The sequence below is a fragment of the Lepisma saccharinum genome, unplaced genomic scaffold, assembly GCF_977018435.1.
Source record: "Lepisma saccharinum unplaced genomic scaffold, izLepSacc3.1 HAP1_SCAFFOLD_411, whole genome shotgun sequence".
In the NCBI taxonomy this organism is placed as follows: Eukaryota; Metazoa; Arthropoda; class Insecta; order Zygentoma; family Lepismatidae; genus Lepisma; species Lepisma saccharinum.
This window is the reverse complement of record NW_028143113.1, coordinates 214,938-222,076: the sequence shown is the minus strand read 5'-3', so window position 1 is coordinate 222,076 and position 7,139 is coordinate 214,938.

Sequence of the window (7,139 nt, the reverse complement as noted above, 5' to 3'; positions counted from 1 at the left end):
TATGACGACTGAAAAAATAAGTGATCTCCAAGCATTAAAACAAATGCTAAATTTGTCAGTCGAGTATGTAAAAATTCAGGAATTGGAAGTCGACAAACCTTACACGATAACTTCCGGTTCAATCGTTTCTACCCAGTATGGTCCCAAGGTACGCCTGTTGCTCAACGCACAATACAGTCTATTTTTACCAGATCGATACGCTAACATGTTATCCGACGAGAAGCTATCTATTTTAATCGAGAACAAAACTCGAATCGTGTACAAGGGGACAAAGGAACTTCTTGGCAAGAAAACGAAGCACGTAATAGAATTTGTGTAACGACTGCGAGGCCTTGAAAATATATAAATAACATACCGTAAAAAAACTACACAAGAAAAAATCTCAGAATATATATATAAATAACATACCGTGAAAATAACACATAGAGCATCAACATGAAGCCCAAGGGTGTCGTGTACCAGATACCATACTCCAATCTTAAAAATCTAGGTGCCCTCGATGGGTTACTCACCAAGAAACAACGCGAGAAGAAACGTTCTTGCTTGTCGAAAGGACACGGAATGAAATTGCTGCTCAGCACACCTCAATTGAAAAGATTGCAGCGTTCGCGGAAACAGCAAAAGATCGGAGGTTTCATATTCAGCATCCTGGCCATCCTGGCAGCATTGGGGGCCGTTGGAAGTTTGGCCGGCGGAAGTGCCGCCATCGCGAAAACCGTCATCGACTCGAAGAAGAACAAGGCGGAATTGGAAGAACAGAAACGTCACAACCTGGCCATGGAGAAGAAAATGGGGAAGGGCGTGATGAAAAAGTTTAAAAAAAAGAAACAGAAGCACTCACCAACCGAGACATTGAATCTCTGATCGAACCGTTACAAATCAAACACTTCAGAGGAGTTTTCATGTCCGACTCGTTACCTTCAAGCGTCAAAAGAAGAGAATGCGGAGTAGTCAACTTGGACGGTCAAGAAAATCCAGGCACGCATTGGATATGTTACCACAAAAACGACAATGATAAAGCATTCGTTTTCGATTCTTTCGGAGGTGTTCCACCTACAAATTTAGTTCATTATCTGAAAACGAACAAAACCTCCATATACTACAACGACGAACGCATTCAAGATTTCGGAGACGTGAACTGCGGTCATCTCTGCCTCTCCGTGCTCGCGTTTCTCTCTAAAATAAATAACCCTACGATCGAGGATTTCCAGAAAGCATTGTGGAACCTCAAACAGCATCACTAGGATGGGCGTGTTCCATCTCACGAGCGAATCTTCAATCTTGAAACTCACGCTGCACGACGACATCGTCTATCCTAAATCCGTGGCTCTGCGTGCATTCTACAGCATGTACCTCATACCCAATGTTACGCATCACAACAACAAAATTAGCGTCGGAAGCGAACACATCGTCGTCACGCCAGGACAATACAATCTTTCCACTTTGCAAGCTCAATTACCCAAAGGTACATACCTTTCTCAAAATTCGGTCACGCACAGAGTGGAAATCCTATCCGCGACGGAGACCGTGGACCTGGGCACCATGGGAGAACTTTTAGGTTTCGAGAACGGCACCAAACTCGAAGCTGGCATCAAGCACGTAGCAACCAACATTCCTAAATTCTTGGCCATCGAGACTCTGAACGTACACTGTAACGTGGCCGAAGGCATGATCACGAAATCTTCGGACGAATTGTTAGGAAGTCACAAGCAGACGGGAATCATAGCCACGTTCAAACCAAGTTCCGAGTTCATGGAACCGATCATCTACACGCCCTCTTCGCCGATCTATTTTCCAGTATGTCGCAACCGCATAGACGACATAGAGTTGGTGGTGACGAACGAGAAAGGAGACGTGGTGGATTTCGCAGGTGCCACTACGACGTCCATCGTGGAGATTAACATATAATAAATAACCATACATGTAAAATGGAGCAAATCAAAAGTTACGAATTGCAATCTTTCCCTCCCAACCGTCGCACGTTCGCCAATCTGAACGAGGCGAACAGGGAGATCGAATACGACGTGGACGTAGGCGACGGGTTCGTTCATCCTCACAGAGCGGACCTCTACCTTCAATTCGACGTGGTGAAGAAGGAAAGCGGAGACGCGTTTCCCGCAGCAGCAAACTTGATACTCGTGGACAACTTCGTGCCTCACCTGTTCTCGCAGGTGGAGGTGAGGAAACACAACACCGTCATCGACAGAATAGATTATCCAGGCATCACGTCGACGGCGGTGGGAACGTTGAAATTATCCAAAACGGACGCAGCGTACTATCAAGCGGGGGGATTCGAAGCCGGGACCAAAATATCGACGAGAAGTCACACGGTGCTCTTTCCCATGCGTCTGCTGCCTGGTTTCTTCTCGGACTACAAGGAGATCATGTGGAAGGGAGGACTGAGGATCACGTTTCGAAGAGCGGCCAACGACAACGACGCACTGATGCGATACGCTACTTTGGGTCCGGACGGCACCACGCCGATAGCCAACACTTTACCCGAAGCAGCGAAATGCGTCATCCGAAGCATGGAATTGAGAATGCCGGTGGTGGAATACGAAACGAACTACGCCCTCAAGTACAAAGCGGAGATCTTGAAAAGTCCGCAGGTGCCGATTCACTTTCACGGTTACCAGTGCGTGCAGAAGATGGCGACGGGAAGTCACATGGAATTCGACGTGACGACGCAGTTCAACAACATACAGTTCGACATGCCAGATTTCGTCGTAGTGCTTTTTCAGACCGGGAGGGACAAGAATCAGGAAAAAGATTCCAGCAAGTTCGACGACTGCAAGATCAAGAACGTTTATCTGAAGAATGGACGCAACGAAGTGTTCCCGCGCGAGAATTACAACCTCGACGTGACCAAAAACGATTACCTCAAACTTTACGAAGCGTTCTCGGCTTACAAACGCGTGACCGAGGGAAGCGTGGACATGTACTACACACCCAGCGAGTTCAAAGCACGGAGACCCATGACCGTCATCAACACATCTAAGAGAAAGAAGGTTGTGGTCAACGATCGAACCAACATCAAGGTCGTCTGCGAGTTCCACGATGCCTTGCCCGAGGATACCCTATGCAGTGTCATCCTGATTGCAGAGAAGTCCTTCGCCTACGACGTGAAGAACGAGAGGGTCACAGAGCAGTTTTAACAAGTTTTTAACATCTTTTCTTGCACAATAAGAAATTTTCTGCACTAGCACAATCAGTTACAATGGCACAATACGAATTTCACTAGTTCAGATCAGTTACAAATGTCAATTTCATTAGTTATCAGTTACAATATCTTTTTTGCGCTATAGCACGAGACAATCAGAAAATTTGCACAAAAAAATTTGTTGTTCTTTTTACACGTGAAAATTAACAATAAAATTTCTTTTTTTATCGTTTCAGATGTTGTCGAAACATCAAAAACACATACACACACACTAGAAAAAAAAAGCATGCAACTTTATTTGTAACACACACATATTCTCCATCTTCATCAAGAAAATATTATAATAAACATAATTATTTTTATCTATATCTCACAATAAAACTCTATATCCAAAAATATCACAACATCAAATAACACTAGAGTCGTTAGTACACGTTGCATGCATTACGGAGGTCCTCTGTAGAGTTTCATGGAAGTTTGAGAAAAAAAAAAACACGTGAAACTCTACAGAGGTGCGGTTGTAGATAACCGCAGCCGTTAGAAAACCTTTACTTTTTTGGCTGGGCACCACGCACCCTGGCGAGGTTATAGGGGCCAGGCATCCTAAAAAACAACAATTATTATTCTGTTTGTTTGTTTGCGTCACAATACATACGCGCGCACGCGTGTGTGTGTGTGTGTGTGTGTGTGGCACATCGTTCCCCTGAGAGAGGTTTACAAAAGTCACGATATACGGAGTTGGAAAATTACGATATGGCGCATTCGCTCATTACTGTTCCCAGCTATAAGTTTTTTTCTCTTTCTAGCCCTTGCCAATAAAAAAAAGGTGTAGGTAGGAGTTGGTAACACTGCGAGAAAATAGAAATCATGCCTTACAAGAAAAAACCATTAAGGCGATTTTTACTTGATGACGTTGAACCCGTGCAGTGTTCCCATCCATCCATCTCTCTCTCTCTTTTACGGCAGTGCCGGCTCTCCTTGCTTAGTATATGTAGGTTGGCAAAAATTGCTTTATGCACTGTAAAGCAAACCTCAAGCAAAGTTGCCAGCTCCTTGCTTTAGGTTAGGTTAGACAAAAAAAAGCTGTAGGTAGGCTGTCGGCTGTTTAACTCTTCCCTCTCTCTCTCTCCTCTCTCTTTTTTTTGTAAAAAGCCATGGCAAAAATACCAGTAGGTTGGCAACCTTGCTTTATGCACTGTAAGGCAAGCCTCAAGCAAGGTTGCCAGCTCCTTGCTTTAGGTTAGGTTAGGTTAGGTTAGGTTAGGTTAGGGTGGGTTAGGTTAGGTTAGGTTAGGGTGGGTTAGGTTAGGTTAGGTTAGGGTGGGTTAGGTTAGGTTAGGTTAGGTTAGGGTGGGTGTTGGCAGCTGTCGGTTGTTTAACTCTTCCCTCTCTCTCTCTCTCCTCTCTTTTTTTTGTAAAAAGCCATGGCAAAAATACCAGTAGGTTGGCAACCTTGCTTTATGCACTGTAAGGCAAGCCTCAAGCAAGGTTGCCAGCTCCTTGCTTTAGGTTAGGTTAGACCTGGTTAGGTTAGGTTAGGTTAGGTTAGGGTGGGTTAGGTTAGGTTAGGTTAGGGTGGGTTAGGTTAGGTTAGGTTAGGTTAGGTTAGGTTAGGGTGGGTTAGGTTAGGTTAGGTTAGGTTAGGGTGGGTTAGGTTAGGTTAGGTTAGGTTAGGTTAGGTTAGGTTAGGGTGGGTTAGGTTAGGTTAGGTTAGGTTAGGTTAGGGTGGGTTAGGTTAGGTTAGGTTAGGTTAGGTTAGGTTAGGGTGGGTTAGGTTAGGTTAGGTTAGGGTGGGTGTTGGCAGCTGTCGATTGTTTAACTCTTCTCTCTCTCCTCTCTCTTTTTTTTGTAAAAAGCCATGGCAAAAATACCAGTAGGTTGGCAACCTTGCTTTATGCACTGTAAAACAAGCCTCAAGCAAGGTTGCCAGCTCCTTGCTTTAGGTTACGTTAGACCAAAAACCTTGGTGATTTTTTTCGAGTAAGATGTTGGTAACACTGCACCCCCGAAAATAGGGGGGGGGGTTTATGCCTTACAAGAGCAAACCATTAAAGCAAGCCCCACCGAGCTTTACTTTCGGGTGTAGTGTTCGCAACACTGCGAGAAAAAGGTTGCCAGCTCCTTGCTTTAGGTTAGGTTAAACCAAAAACCTTGGTGATTTTTTCGAGTGAGGAGCTGGCAACACTGCGAGAAAAAAAGTTGCCAGCTCCTTGCTTTAGGTTAGGTTAGACCAAAAACCTTGGTGATTTTTTCGAGTAAGAAGCTGGCAACACTGCTCATGCCTTACGAGAGAAATCCATTAAGGCAAGCTCCTCACTTCAGCTCCTCACTTGATGTTTGTGAACCGGGCTGATTGGACTACTCTTCAAACATAGTATTCTCGCTAAATATCTCAAAATACTCTGCTTCACAAAACTTAAGGAACACCAAGGGATTATGAGAGCAAATAGAGTATTAGAGATATTGTAAATCTTGAGAATAACAATAGAATAAAATATCTCTTCTGCACACCATCGTCCCAAGTTTATTTATGCTTTGTCACGCTAAACTGGCGTGCGCAGAGAGGGGTTAATGAGGTTTCAGCCATGTCTGAAATTGAGAAAAACAACATGTTGCGTTCATATGTTCCCAATTTCCGTGGAGCATTTCGTCCGGAGTTCCCGTTTATGGATGACAATGCTCGCCCGCACGTATTGTGTCGGAATTCCTGGAAACAGAAGATATCACCTTTATTGAATGTCCTGAATTCTCAACGGACCTCAATCCTACCGAGCATGTTTGGGGTGCTCTTGATCAGGGCTTATGAACACCAATAAGATACAGATGCAACATAACATGCAACGAAAAAGACCAGCAACATTGCAAAATGGTACGCAGAGTGAACCCTGTTTATGTGTTTGTTTCCTTGTTCCCTTGGTGTTCCTGAAGTTTTGTGGAGCAGTATATGAAACCGAGTATAAAACACCTATTCCTATATTCTGCCATTGATAGTCACCTCAGACAAAATAAATATGTTCTCTGGGTGATTACCTCAGACGTTTGAATCTTGTCAAACGTCAGACACCATGAAGTTGTTAAAACATCCTAGATCTGCCACCAACATTTGCAGAAACGTGTAACAGAACCGGGCGGGGGTCATTGCTTGCAGTACTTGCATCTTATAGACTCTTGCGTGAAGGTTCACGTGCAAAATTCGACCAACACTGCTGTAACTCATGTACAAACCATTCGATCTGCGCGTAGTGATTATTGTGAACTCCTCTGGATGGATAACCACAAAGAGTTGATGTTAACCTGTACCCTGACGGTTCGGGGTCGTCCAGGAATCGTCAAATGACATGCCAACCCCTCCTCGTTCGTCTTTGCTATCCAACGTCTAATGAATGGTATGGTTGTCTGGGACGTTCGTACTCGGCAGAAAGCTTGTTGGGTCGGTGTTACAAACTTGGCTTTAATGAAAAGCTCCACGGCACAAGCACGGTATTCCACACTCCGCCTCTTTATGGAAAATGAACCTCTTAACACCGATGCACAAATGTCACCGACCACAAGAAGACTGGTTGGATTTAACTCTTCTCGGTATATCATATACAGAGACACTAAAATGTCCATTTCATGTTACCATTGATTATAATAACTTGTCTCTGAACAAGATAATTAATACACACGATATAAAATGCAAAATAACGATGCCACAGCAAAAAATTAATAGAATTCAGTAGTGACTATGGACACCGTGCAACAGAGAGCACTCGTGTCACGAGCCAGAAATAAAATGGTATGTCATCACAAAAACGCCAGCCAGCTCCCGGGCGACGACGCGACCAAGCCGACGGACCAGATCAGGTGCAGTGATGACACTAGTAATTTAAGTATCAGTGTTTAGTAGTTCAAGCCCGGCTCAGGCGTGTTCACCCCCTTATCGGTTCTGCCTGTGCATCGTATCAATCTCCTCTAAATAGAGAATTATAGCACGCCA